The following is a 14,426-nucleotide window of genomic DNA, read 5'->3' as shown; positions in this document are numbered from 1 at the left end:
TTGTGTATTTTATTAAAAAATATATGTCTGTTTTTTTTCAGATTTTTCCGTGAGATGCGCCAGGTTTTTTAGGGGATATTCTTCATTTTATAGCCTTCAAAATAGATCAGATTAAGGTTTTTTTATAGACTATATATAATTTTAAGTAACTAAGTCATTTAAAATATTGAAAAATTGGACGAAACACCTTTTAAAACACCTTTAAGCACCCAAAAATAATGTTTTTTCGAGATTTCTTTTTCGATTTTTTGCGGAGTTAATAGTATTTTTTAAGATCGATACAAATTGAATATATTTTGTAATATTTCCAAATTTTATGTGTTTAAAAATACAAAAAATTAGTTTTCAGGGGAATTGCGGGATTTTCTACATTTTATAGACTTCAAAATTTCATCTATCAACAACGTAGAATGAAGTAAACACTTCTGTTGTATGTAGGTATATAATTTATTAAAAAATTCTTAGAATTTATCCACAAGGGAGTGGAAGTACAACAAAACGTTTTCGGTCAAACTGACCATCCTCAGTGTAAACGTCCAGTGTACAAGTAATTGAAACTAGCCACTTGAATAGGTGTAAAACCTCAAAATAACATTATTGCTACATTATGAGCTGTGTAGTAATCGACAATAAGTCGATGTCTTAAGATTAAAAATATATCACATGTGGATGTATGTCATCCTTGCTCGGAATTTACACAAGGTTGTGATCAGGTGAGAGGTTAACAACCAACTAAGTTTGTATCGGCGGATAATTATCCGATTTGCGTACCTTTTTGAGAGTTGTCGTACCTTCTTCGTATCTTTAAATAAATCGGATATTTGCTGATATTTTTCAGTGTATCTACCATCGACTAAAACTTTCTCATCCATATATTCCCAACACCAACAACACATTAATTTTGTTTGGTTCCGCCCAAATTTTTATAAATAGTCTATACTGGACGAATGTTAGTGACATCCGATACTTTTCATCTTTTGACAAAAGCGACATGTGCCGATTCTTTTGTTTAGAATTTAAATGCACAAGTGCATCCACTTAAGGCATACTAATACAATTCAAATTTCAAAAACCGTCTGCCGTCCGATATTATTGTTTTGATGAGTATTAGTTCGATGAGTATGAGTTTATTGCCGTCCGATGAGTTTTTAGTTTTTAGTCTTTAAACTTATGAAAGCTAATTCACGCACGATTTAATTTTACTTTCATTTTATGTAGTGCAGTGCTTAAGTAACTCAGGACTCGATAAAAATAATACAAAATACGAATAATATAATAATAGTAAGTAAATAGTATTTACATACATGAATTAGGTAATAATCAGCTAGGATACGAGATTTTCATCTATAAACGAAAATTTTTAAACCGTGAAATAGAGAATCCAGTAGATTAAAGGGCCGGTTGTTCGAACGCTAATCAGAAATGGAATCAACTGATCATTATCAAATATTTAATTACTGTCACTGTCAACTTTGATTGCGTTGCTGAAAACATAATTGATTACAATTATCAGATTAATTGATTAATTAATCAATTATGTTAATAAGGGAGCGTTCAAGTATTACGTAACGCAGGTTAGGGGGGAGGGGTCAAAAATCTTCAAAAATCGCGTTACGTAATACTTGAACGCTCCGTAATTGTTACGTTAATTGATAATTAATAATTAATTAATCAATCAATTAAATTAATTACCATAATGATAATTGATTACAATCAACTGATTGGAGTACGTACAACGGATTTTGTTATTTGATGGTTGTTAAGGGGATTAAAAGAATAACATTGGCAACATTGATTTTAATAACAGAATAATTTTTGACCTAGCGTACCTTTTCGTGACAAATCGGATATTTTTCGAGCGATCATCGGATAATTTAGAGAAATGCGATTGGCAACACTGGTTTGTATGCAGAATATTAGTTACATATCCTATGCTATTTCGGTCCAGAAATTAACTGTATTGGTGTAGGATTTGCAAACGAAATTTTTGGTTATTATTGAGCAAATGTCTATACTGTTTCAGCCATGTAAGTAAAACTAATCAAATATTTAACAAGTGGATTTATTATTATGTATATCATAAAATTTAGATATGTTTTGAAAATTATAATGATTAATGCATATTTGGATAATAGTAAAAATTAAAAACAAATGATTAATTACTAATGTAACAATATATACAGTATGTTCCTGTAAGTTGGAACCATATGGAAAAATTTTTTATTATTGATTTTACGCAAAAAAGATATTCTTCATAAAAAGTTCTGAATGGTCTAAAATCGAAGACGCAATCATCTGATATTAAGTTTTATTAATAGTATATGAGAGATGTCAAAAAATATGAATTTCTGTTAAGAGTAAAGTAGGTATCTTTACACAGAGAGGGGCTAAATTTAGGAATAAATTCATTTTCTCTAAAATGGACGATCTGGGAGAAAAATCCCGAAACAGTTCGATTTTTATTTTTAAATTACAATTTTTTGGCATATATTTTATACTAGTGACGTCATCCATCTAAGCGTGATGACGTAATCGATGATTTTGTTAAATGGGAATAGGGGTCATGTGGCACCTCATTTGAAAGAGTGTTCAATTCTATATTCAGTAATATAAACAATATCATTATTTATACAGGGTGACCAAAAAAATAATTTTTTAATTAAATTAATTGACGCAAAAAGAAGAATGTATGTAATTTATTTAACTCAAAATACATTTTATTGCTATCAATAAATAGAAAAAATGTTTATTTCACAAATAAACATTTCTTCTTGCTTAAATTAAATCAGCCTCCCACGTACATACCTCTTGCTTGGCAGTTTGAACATTTAATTCAAGCCAAAAACCAATGTTTATTTGCCAAATAAACAGTTTTTTCTATTTTCTGACAGCGATAGAAAGTATTTTGATATAAATAAATTGCATACATTCTTCTTTTTTCGTCAATTTATATAATTCAAAATTTTTTTTTTTTGGCCATCATGTATAAATAATGATATTTGTGTTTATATTACTGAATAGAGAATTGAACACCCTTTCAAATGAGGTGCCACACGACCCATATTCCCGTTTTAAAAAATCATCGATTACGTCATCACGCTCAGATGGACGACGTCACTATTATGAAATATATGCCAAAAAATTATAATTTAAAAATAAAAATCGACCTTTTCGGTATTTTTCTCCGAAGTCGTCCATTTTAGAGAAAATGAATTTATTCCATAATTTAGCCCCTCTCTGTATAAAGATACGTTACTCTTGAAAGAAATTCATATTTTTTGACATCTCTCATATACTATTAATAAAACTTAATATCAGATTATTGCATCTTCGGTTTTAGACCATGCAGAACTTTTTATGAAGAATATATTTTTTTCGTAAAGTCAATAATAAAAAAGTTTTCCATATGGTTCCAACTTACAGGGACATACTGTATATATTCGTACATAAGTAATTATTCATTTGTTTTTAATTTTTAATATTATCCACATATGTATTATTGATTTTAATTTTCAAAACTTAGTAAATATTTGATTAGTTTTACTTACATGACTGAAACAGTATAGACATTTGCTAAATAATAACCAAAAATTTCGTTTGCAAATCCTATACCAATACAGTTAATTTCTGGACCGAAATAGCATAGGATATGTAACTAATATTCTGCATACAAACCCTACTCGAATTCAGTCGCTGCCGTGACTGAAATGGTATAGATTTTGTAAATTCGCAGCCGGTTTCTCTAATTCTATGGAAATCTATTAATTTAGAAAAGGGTACCAACATTTCTTAGAGAATGTATAGTGTGTCTAATTAAAGAAGCTTACAAATCTACCCATGTGATGTAAAAGAGTGAACTTTCCTATACGATTTTGATTTCTTAATATGCGACAGAAATCGTGTTAGGTTTTCACCAGGGCCGGATTTAAGGGGGGGGGAGGCTGGGCAGCTGCCCGGGGCCCCCACATTCCGGGGGACCCCACAAAGCCTCAAACGTAAAAAATATCAGCAAATTATTCACATAGAATTTTTTGTTTTATACAAACACTTGTGCCGTCCACTCTCTAAATTTAGTTCCAAAAGCTGCAGCTGAGTGTTGTCCTGCTGCCACAGCATTATTTGATTTCTTAGAAGAACTATATGTATTTTTTACTTCGTCTACATATAGATACAACTTGTTAATCAAATGTTTAAAAGCTGTGTCTTTAAGCGACAGCAACGCAGACCATGCAGAAATATTATTGTTCTTAAAAGAGTAAATACTACTAGATGGTTATTCAGAAGCGATACCACAAAAGCACTAGTTAAAGATTATAATCAGACTAAAGTAGACTTATCCAAAATTTCAGAAGACGGTAAGCAATAATTTAAAACTCGTAGCGATACAAATTGTTTGTATAACCGAATGTGCTTACTGTTAGACCGGTCTAGTTAGACTCAAAAATAGGAGTGAGGCTACAATAATTACCATCAAGCTGAAAATTGGTAGGATTGTTCAAAATACCATCATAAATGAAATCTAAAAAGTCCTCATAAATCCGACCCCTGCTAAAAAATTTACGCGGGGTCAAAGGTAACCAAATCGGGTTTTTAGCGATTTTCAGCGAAACGGTAAGTTTTATCATAAAATTATCTCTAACAAAAAATGTAGATTAGATAATTATCTATAAAAAATATCTTAATAGTTTTTTTCCTAAGAGGCACTGTTTTTGAGATACAACGATTCAAAAAGTTGAAAGACTTCTAATCGTCATAATATAATACGTATTAGTACACCAGGTATATACATCACTGAAGCTGTAATACAAGTAAACATAATATTCTACGGTCAACTTAACTTATATTACACATAATAATATAAGATTATAAATATGATAATATTTCTACTATACAGCTTGCGGTCTACCGAGAGATGCAATCCATAAGCTGTATTATATTACAGTGCCAACAAAAAAATCTTTACAAAGTGAATGTAACGCGAAAATAATAAGAATTATTTGAATTTTACGGCTTAATCCCAACAAAAATACACAACAAAATACAACAAATGACAAAGTATTAACTTATAATAATTCTTTTCATTTATGCACCTTAGTTCAATTTGCAAAGATGGGTTTTGTCGGAATAAACACGTTCGTCAGCTAATCTAATCACCCTACCTATTCTCTTCTCCGAAGGTTTTGAACATAATAATGAAAGACAACTTTCTAGGCAAAATGTTTATTGCTAAGTACATACTAATAAATACTTATGCAAATTACACCGTAATTTTCCTGGGTGGCGAAATCCTTCAGGTAGATGACATCCTCGAGGTATTAATTAGTCTTGAGTACTACTCCGGAGTGAAAATACGTGTTAAACCTATATTTTTTTTACCGTGTATTTCGTGTTATTTTCATTGTTATAACAAAAATGTCAGAATATTGTTTTATTTGCGCGTATTTGCGCGTATTATTTGACGTAATGATAATTGAAACAGCCATAGAGCAATTCAATTTAACAAATACAACTATTGTTGTAGGTGAAGATGTAGACTTGCTCGTATTACTCACTGGTAGAACTCCAATCGAAAAAACTATCTTTTTTTTTTTAAACCTGAAAAAGCTCAACACCAATCGGAAATATATTCATCGAAAAGTTTATCTACTTTTGCAAAATGTCAAAATCATATACTATTTTTACACGCAATAACTGGCTGTGATACGACATCTGCATTTTTCAGGAGGGGTAAAACGACTGTTTTTAAAATGTTTGAAAAACAAGATTTACTTGAATGTGCTGAATTTTTTAAAAAAACTAATTCAACTCCACAAGAAGTTATTTCCAACGGAATTAGCTTTCTTCTCCCTATGTATGGAGCGCCTAAGAAAACTACGTGCTTAAATAAGTTTCGATATGCATGTTTTTTTTAAAGTACTCGAAACAAAAAACAAGTGCAGTTATCTTTTCTTCCTCCAAAGTCAGCGGCTGCTCATCAACATCTTTTTCGGATATATTACCAAGTTCAAGTGTGGCTTGGTTATCAGCTAGATCCAAAAGACTGGATGGAAATTAGTCGACAGTTCATTAGAACCAATTCAAACTTTACTCCCCCCTGCGCCGGAAAAACTCCTGAACACAATTTTTTGCAACTGTAAAAAGGGATGTAGCGCTAAATGTGGTTGCAAAAAAGTTGAGCTGTTTTGTTCGGTAGCATGCACTAATTGTCAAAACCGGTCGTGCTCCAATGTTGAATCACCAACAATTGAGGATTCATTTGATTATATCGAGGAGCCATGCGATGTGTCATTATTGGGACAATTTACTTGCCCCCAGGATGAACAAGAAGAAGAAGAAGAAGAAGAAGAAGAAGAAGAAGAAGAAGAAGAAGAAGAAGAAGAAGAAGAAGAAGAAGAAGAAGAAGAAGAAGAAGAACTAGAAGATAAAGAAGAGGAAGAAGAACAATGAGAAGAAGAACAAGGGAAGCAGAAGTATTAGAAAATTATGAACCAGTTTGATAAATTTCCTTTTTTTTTTAATTTATACCGCTTTATATAAAGTTTAATCATTTTTAACCCTTGCCAATATCAATTATTAAATAGCTTTAAATTAAACAGAATCATAACAGATCCGTGGAATAGGCCTACTGGGGAAACCACGTTAAAAAACCGCGCTAAGTACACTACCTCAAAGGTGGTGTGGAAACATGTGCGCATATTATGACGATTACCACTTTTTGAATCGTTATATCTCAAAAACGGTGGTTCCTAGGAAAAAAAGTAATAAGACATTTTTTATAGATAATTATCTAATCTACATTTTTTGTTAGCACTAATTTTACCATAAAACTTACCGTTTCGCTGAAAATCGCTAAAAACCATATTTGGTGACCTTTGACCCCGCGTAAAATTTTTAGCAGGGGTCGGATTTATGAGGACTTTTTAGATTTCATTTAGGATGGTATTTTTAACAATCCTGCCAATTTTCAGCTTGATGGTAATTTTTGTAGTCTCGGATGCGTAAGTTGACCGGAGTATGTAAACAGGAATATTTGCAACATTTTGGAATGAAATCTTAGAGAAAACAAACAGTCCAAGTCGTATTCTCCAAGATCCAAATATTGCCCTTAATTCAGGAATGGCAGAACTTAGATCACTTAAAGAATTTATACAGTCAAGACGTGACAATTTCGAAACATTTCGAAAAATCAGGACTGTTCGGCACATAGAAAATGACTACGGAAAATTCGACTGCCTTCACTGGATTATTGAACATCTCAAAAGACTGAAATAACAACATCAGAGAAATTTATTACTCAAAATTTTATCCCTATTATAGATTGCCTTATTACCTCTTTAAGTCAGAGGCTTTCTGCATATAAATGCATTCATTCAAATTTTGGATTTTTAGATCATTTAGATATGTTTTGGCCATGCAGGCAGAGAAGAAGAGGGGGAAGCCGAAGAAGAACGTCATGGCTTAAAAACCTGAGAGAATCGTTTAACAGATCCTCTGCATCCCTTTTCCGAGCTGCCGTCAACAAACCTACTATAGCCAATGCTCGATAATTGAGCACGGCACATGAAAAAGAAGACATTATTAACTTCAAAGGTATCAAAGCTTAGGTACCGACATTTGTAGCAATGATTTAGATGAAATACTAGATGTACAACTAGTACAGCTTGTAGAATTTTTCATAGAGGATATTGGATCATCAAATATAAGCAAATAACTTTAAATGTACCGATTGCTATAGTCGGTTCACTAAACTCAGACGCAACTGGCTAGATATTTTAGTCGATATTTTTTTTGTTTTTTGCCAATTTTGCAAAAATTGGCAAAATTACTAACTATTTAGTGATTATTAACTATTTAGTAATTATTTTTTGCCAATTTTACTAAAATTGGCAAAATTACCGACTAAAATATCTAGAAAGTTGCGTCTGAGTTTAGCGAACAGACTATAGAAGAAAAGAATGTGAATGATACGTTTCCAAATGTTGAGGTGATACTTCGTTTAAATTTAGTTCTGATACTAACTAACTGTAGTGGGGAGAGGTAATTCTCAAAACTTAAGTTAATTTAAAATTAACTTCGGTCTATCTGTCTATAATGAGCATTGAACACGATGTCTTAAACCAATAAGACTTGTCCGACATAGTCAAGGAATGTTCAAGTAAAGAATCTCGAAAAGTGTCCGGACTTCAACCCTACATCCTACTATGTTTATTTTTAACACTTTAATGTAACAAGTTACAGCTCTTGTATCTTTTATTATTTAAAAATATAGGACGTAGGGCCCCCACAACAATTCTGCCCAGGGGCCTCCACTGCCTTAAATCCGGCTCTGGTTTTCACGATTATATTAATCGTGGTATGTTGAAGAACAAAAAATAATAAAATTCATATTTCATAAATTGGTATATAGTCCAGAAAGCCACTGCGCATCCGCTACGAAAAATATTCTAATTCGGATTTTTTGCACAATCTTACTCAAAAAGGACCCCTTTTAACAAATTTGCATGTTGCCAGGACCAAAAGTTGGTCAAAATTTTTTAAACGTTTTTTTTTGTTTTTTTCCTAAAATAATTTTTTGTGCATGGAACAAAATTTTTTTAGGTTTTTTGGATCATTCCAAACAGAAAAGGTCTTTAGTGACTTTTCTCTAAAGTTGACAGTTTTTGACATATAAGCGATTAAAAATTGAAAAATTGCGAAATAGGCCATTTTTAATCCTCAAAAACTATGTGAAAAACTGAAAGTTTGAATGTTGCCAAGGTAGGTAGATATTCTTTAAACATCGATTGATTAAATCCCGAAGAGTTTTTTGCAATACAATATCAAAAACCTCTTTGTTTTTTAATTGCCAATCAAGCGTGCGCGACACTATTTTCCACCGTTGCATGTGTATGCAGTATGGTGCAAATGAAAGGAATAAATTCGTTATTTCGTAAACCGGCGACTTTAAGGAAAAATCCCGAAACAGGTCGATTTTTATTTTTAAGTTATGATATTGTGGCATATATGGTATACTAGTGACGTCATCCATCTGGGCTTGATGACTTAATCGATGATTTTTTTAAATGGGAATAGGGGTCGCGTGATAGCTCATTTGAAAGTTTCTTCAATTCTTTATTCAGTATTATAAACATTTATATAATTATTTATACGGGGTGTCCAATAATTTAATTTTTTTGTCAATTTGTCAAATGATTTAATTTAATAAAAAATTTTTGGACACCCTGTATAAATAATTATGTAAATGTTTATATTACTGAATAGAGAATTGAAGAAAATTTCAAATGAGCTAGCACACGACCCCTATTCTCATTTAAAAAAATTATCGATTACGTCATCAAGCCCACATGGATGACGTCACTAGTATACTATATAATGCCACAATAAAAACTTAAAAATAAAAATCGAGCTGTTTCGGGATTTTTCCTTAAAGTCGCCGGTTTACGAACTAACGAATTTATTCCTTTCATTTGCACCATACTGCATACACATGCAACGGTGGAAAATAGTGTCGCGCACGCTTGATTAGCAATTAAAAAACAAAGGGGTTTTGAATATTGTATTGCAAAAAACTCTTCGGGATTTCATCAATCGATATTTAAAGAATATCTATCTACCTTGACAACATTCAAATTTTCAGTTTTTCACATAGTTTTTGAGGGTTAAAAATGGCCGATTTCGAAATTTTTCACTTTTTAATCGCTTATATGTCAAAAACTATCAACTTTAGAGAAAAGTCACTAAAGACCTTTTCTATTTGGAATGATCCAAAAAATCTAAAAAAAAATTTGTTCCATGCAAAAAAAATAATTTTAGTAAAAAACAAAAAAAAAAACGTTTAAAAAATTTTTGACCAACTTTTTGGACTTTCTGGACTAATAGAATTAATATATTATATACAGTGTAAAAATACTGAAAGCTCAGCAAACGGTTAGTAAGCTAAAAGAAAGTAATACATAAAACACCAAGAATGTTTAAACACAACACCAACCACATAATGCGAACTCGCAGAAGACACAACAAGTGGTGGGTAGCTGCTAGAGATCTAAACCATGTGGCAAAATTTTGGTCAAAACATTGCTGTCAATTACTTATACTTAAAAGAAAAATGATACACTATGGAAAACTGTAGCAATATGTACAAACAGAAAGTTTTAATTGAGAAATTAACAGCATTGTTGTTACTAATATTTGGACTTTTACATACTTATTATATTGAAAGAAATATCAAAATATTGTATTGCTAAATTATAGTATTGTAATTTTGTGACAAAGTGAGCTTTTTGAATTTATTGAATTGATTGTCCAGGAGAAAATAGACAATAAGCGAGGACCAGGTAGAAGAAGACAAACGTGGCTCCAAAATCTGCGGAAGTGGTTCGGGCTCACATCAGTCGAACTATTCAGAAGTGCCGTAAGCAAGATCAGAATTGTCACGGTAATAGCCAACGTTCGCAACGGAGAGGGCGCTTGAAGAAGAAGAAGTGAGCTTTTGGGGATTTATTGGTACTTATTAAAATCAATAGGGATACTTATCCGGTAATACATCTTTTGTTTAATAAAAAGATCCCGCTAGATATGATAAAATCAATTTAAAATGTCTATTAAAACAATAAGATGGAAGTCACAATAGAGGAATAACCTACGGAACCTATAGATACAGGCAATGGAATAAGACAGAAGTATTCACTAAGCCCTATGCTATTCAATCTAATGATGAATGAACTCATAAGAGAGTGTCAATAAAGGAAGAGGATACAGAATGGTGAACAATCAAATCAAAATATTCTGTAACACAGACGACGCAATACATATTGATAAAACAAAATGAAGATAGCCTTCAAAGATTAGTTCACAGATTTAATACGATAGCAAAAGCATTTAACATGATGCCCTCAACTCAAAAAACTAGAGCAATAGTGATCAGTAAAGAACCAATTGGACGCAAACTGTAAGTCGATGGATTTAGCATTGAACAAGTAGTGGAAATAATTTATCTAGAGCAGGGCTTCCCAAACTTATTCGTACTGTGGCGCCCTTGGATCGTTACTATTTTTTTGCAACGCCCCTCAACCCAACCCCTAATAATACTTACTAATTTTAGTACTAGCCTAGTAACAGGTTATAGTTATAACAAAAACACTATTTGAACATTTATGATTTTTATCAGAAATTTAGAACGAAATCAAAACATAAGCACAAAAATAAAAAGGGAAATTTATTTATGTAACTGGCTGGTTATTGTGAGGGATGTGCTTGCTTTTTTGAGCACAGCTTATGAAACCGGGAAAACCAAAATATAATGCAAGGAAAAATAGAAGGAAAACGGAATCCAGACCGTAGAAGAATGTCATGGTTGCGGAAATTGAGAGTGGTTAACCACTAATAAACTCTTTAGGTCAGCTGTAAACAAGGTCAGGATAGCCTTCGTGATTTCCAATCTCGGACAGGAGTGGCACAAGAAGAAGAAGAATATGAAACCGGGGCTCCACTTTGGAAATTGCTACTCTCATTTCTGTTTCTAAGTTTATGTTTGATTTTCACTTGTTTTTAATTACTGCAACTGCAGAAAAGCCCGTTTCGCACAAGTACAAAGTCGCAAATGGTAATAAAACATTTAATGCAACAGTGCTGATGGCATGATATTCATGACAAACTGAGCTCCAAAATTTAAGCAGTTTGACCTTGTCGTATTGAAGCTTCAGGCTGGAATCACAAGACAATTCTGTCAGTTGTTCTTCTTTTAAATTTTAAAATTTTAAATTTTAAAGCAGGGAAACAGTAAATTTCTTGATATTCTAATTTTCTCTTCCATAAGAGCATCTTCTTCTGAAACTTAGTAATTTTATATACCAGTTGCAGGATATGAGTATTGTTTCCCTGCAAAGACTTATTAAGATCATTTAATGTGTTAAATATGTCACAAAGGTATGCTAATTTTTAAACTCTGAATTAATAAAGTTTTGAGCGTCATTATGTGATTCTGTATGTACCTAGATACGTGTAATATTCTTTTTTAATTCTTATACACGTGCGAGTACGTTGCCTTTGGACAGCCAAAACGAGAGTTGCAATAATAAATTAAAGAGGTGTGGTCGGCCCCTATTTCTTCAAAAAGTTTATGGAAAAGTCTTGATTTCATGGGCCGTGTTTTAATGTAGTTCACCACTTTAATAATGTTATCCATTACAACACTTAAATCAGGTATAATGTTCTTTGCTGCTAAGGCCTCTCTATGTATGACACAATGTGTTCATTTTACACTTGGAGCCTTAGTTTTGATGAGGGCTTGTAGTCCTTCATACTGTCCAGACATTGCTCGAGCAACTAGTTATCCCAGTTAATTTTATTTTCACATATTTTTCTGCAAAATAACAAATCCTCGCATATATGTGTTTCTTGTTTGTACCGTACATAATATATCAATTGAGCATCATCATTACTATCACTCGCCTCGTCCAGTTGAATGGCAAATAAACCTGAAAGTTTCCCCACAATTTGCTCATTAATACAGGGTGTAACGAAAATACAGGTCATAAATTAAATCACATATTCTGAGACCAAAAATAGTTCAATTGAACCTAACTTACCTTAGTATAAATATGCACATAAAAAAAGTTACAGCCCTTTGAAGTTACAAAATTAAAATTAATTTTTTCGAATATATCGTAAACTATTAGACATCTTTTATTGAAAATGGACACGTGGCATTCTTATGACAGGAACATCTTAAAAAAGAATTATAGTGAAATTTGTGCACCCCATAAAAATTTTATGGGGGTTTTGTTCCCTTAAACCCCCCCAAACTTTTGTGTACGTTCCAATTAAATTATTATTGTGGTACCATTAGTTAAATTCAATATTTCTAAAACTTTTTTGCCTCTTAGTATTTTTTCGATAAGGTAGTTTTTATCGAGTTACGGCTTCTTTTTTAATATGTTTACATAAAAATTTTATGGGGGTTTTGTTCCTTTAAACCCCCCAAATGTTTGTGTATGTTCCAATTAAACTTTTACTGCGGTACCATTAGTTAAACACAGTGTTTTTAAAACTTTTTTGTTTCTTTGTATTTTTTCGAGAAGGCACTTTTTATTGAGATATTACTTCTTTTGTAATATGGTTCAAAATATACCTAAAAATGTAAGTCATAAAATTTATTTAATAAATGTTCATATTATTACCAAGTCTCCATAATCGTACTTAGCCATATACAAATATGTGGTGGATTTGACAAATATTCAAAATATCTCGATAAAAACTGACTTTTTGAAGAAGTACTAAGAGGTAAAAAAGTTTTTAAAATATTGTGTTTAACTAATGGTATTACAATAATAATTAAATTGGAACGTAGACAAAAGTTTGGGGGGTTTAAAGGAACAAAACCCCCATAAAAGTTTTATGGGGTGTCCAAATTTCACTATAATCTTTTCTTAAGATACTACTACCATAAGGATGCCACATGTCTATTTTCAATAAAAAATCTCTAATAGTTTTCGATATATTGGAAAAAATCGATTTTCATTTTGTAACTTCAAAGGGCTGGAAGTTTTTTTATGTACACATTTGTACTAATGGTAGGGGAGCCCAAGCGGGGATTTTTGCAGTTACTCGAGCGCGTCAGATTAGCATATGGGGGAAACCTAGTACCCTGTAGATGTACCTCTACCATATATTGGCTCTTAACACAGGGGAGTTCGTTAAGGGGGGCCCGAAAAAAAAAATCTATCCTTAAAAAAACTCGAAATTGTCAGATTAAGATAAGGTAAGTTAAGTACATGCAAAAGAGTGTATATTTCAAAAATCTGACGATTTGAGCCGGGCGTAAGGAAATGGGTGAGTCCCAAAGTTTCACAAGAAAAAAGCGAATATTTCGCGAAATGAATGACAGATCGAAAAACTAAAAAATATGTGCCCAATATTTTTTTAAAATCTATTGAATGATACCAAACACGACTTCCCACGGAGAGGGGTGGGGGGTAAATTTAATATTTTAAATACGAATCCCGCGATATTTCGCGAAATAAACATCAGATCGAAAAACTGTAAAATACACTTATTCAGTATTTTTGAAAAATCTATCGAATGGTACTAAACACGACCCCCTATGGATGTGGGGTGGGGGGTTACTTTAAAATCTTAAATAGGAGCCCTCATTTTTATTGCATATTTGGATTCCTTACGTAAAAATAAGTAACTTTTATTCGAAACATTTTTTCGAATAATGGATAGATGGCGTTATAATCGGAAAAAACGATTGTTGGAAATGGAAAATTAAATTAAAAAATGGCAAGCGCCCACTAAAATGGAAAACTTTACTTAACTTTTTTTGGTTTTAGGACCTACTCTTCACAACCCAATATGTCCCCAACGCTCTCGAGTGACTGCACATTTAGCATACTTTGCTCCCCTACCATAAGCTAAGTTAGGTT

Source organism: Diabrotica virgifera, chromosome 6 (assembly GCF_917563875.1).
Source record: "Diabrotica virgifera virgifera chromosome 6, PGI_DIABVI_V3a".
Taxonomy (NCBI): domain Eukaryota; kingdom Metazoa; phylum Arthropoda; class Insecta; order Coleoptera; family Chrysomelidae; genus Diabrotica; species Diabrotica virgifera.
Note: the sequence above shows the minus strand (reverse complement) of the source record.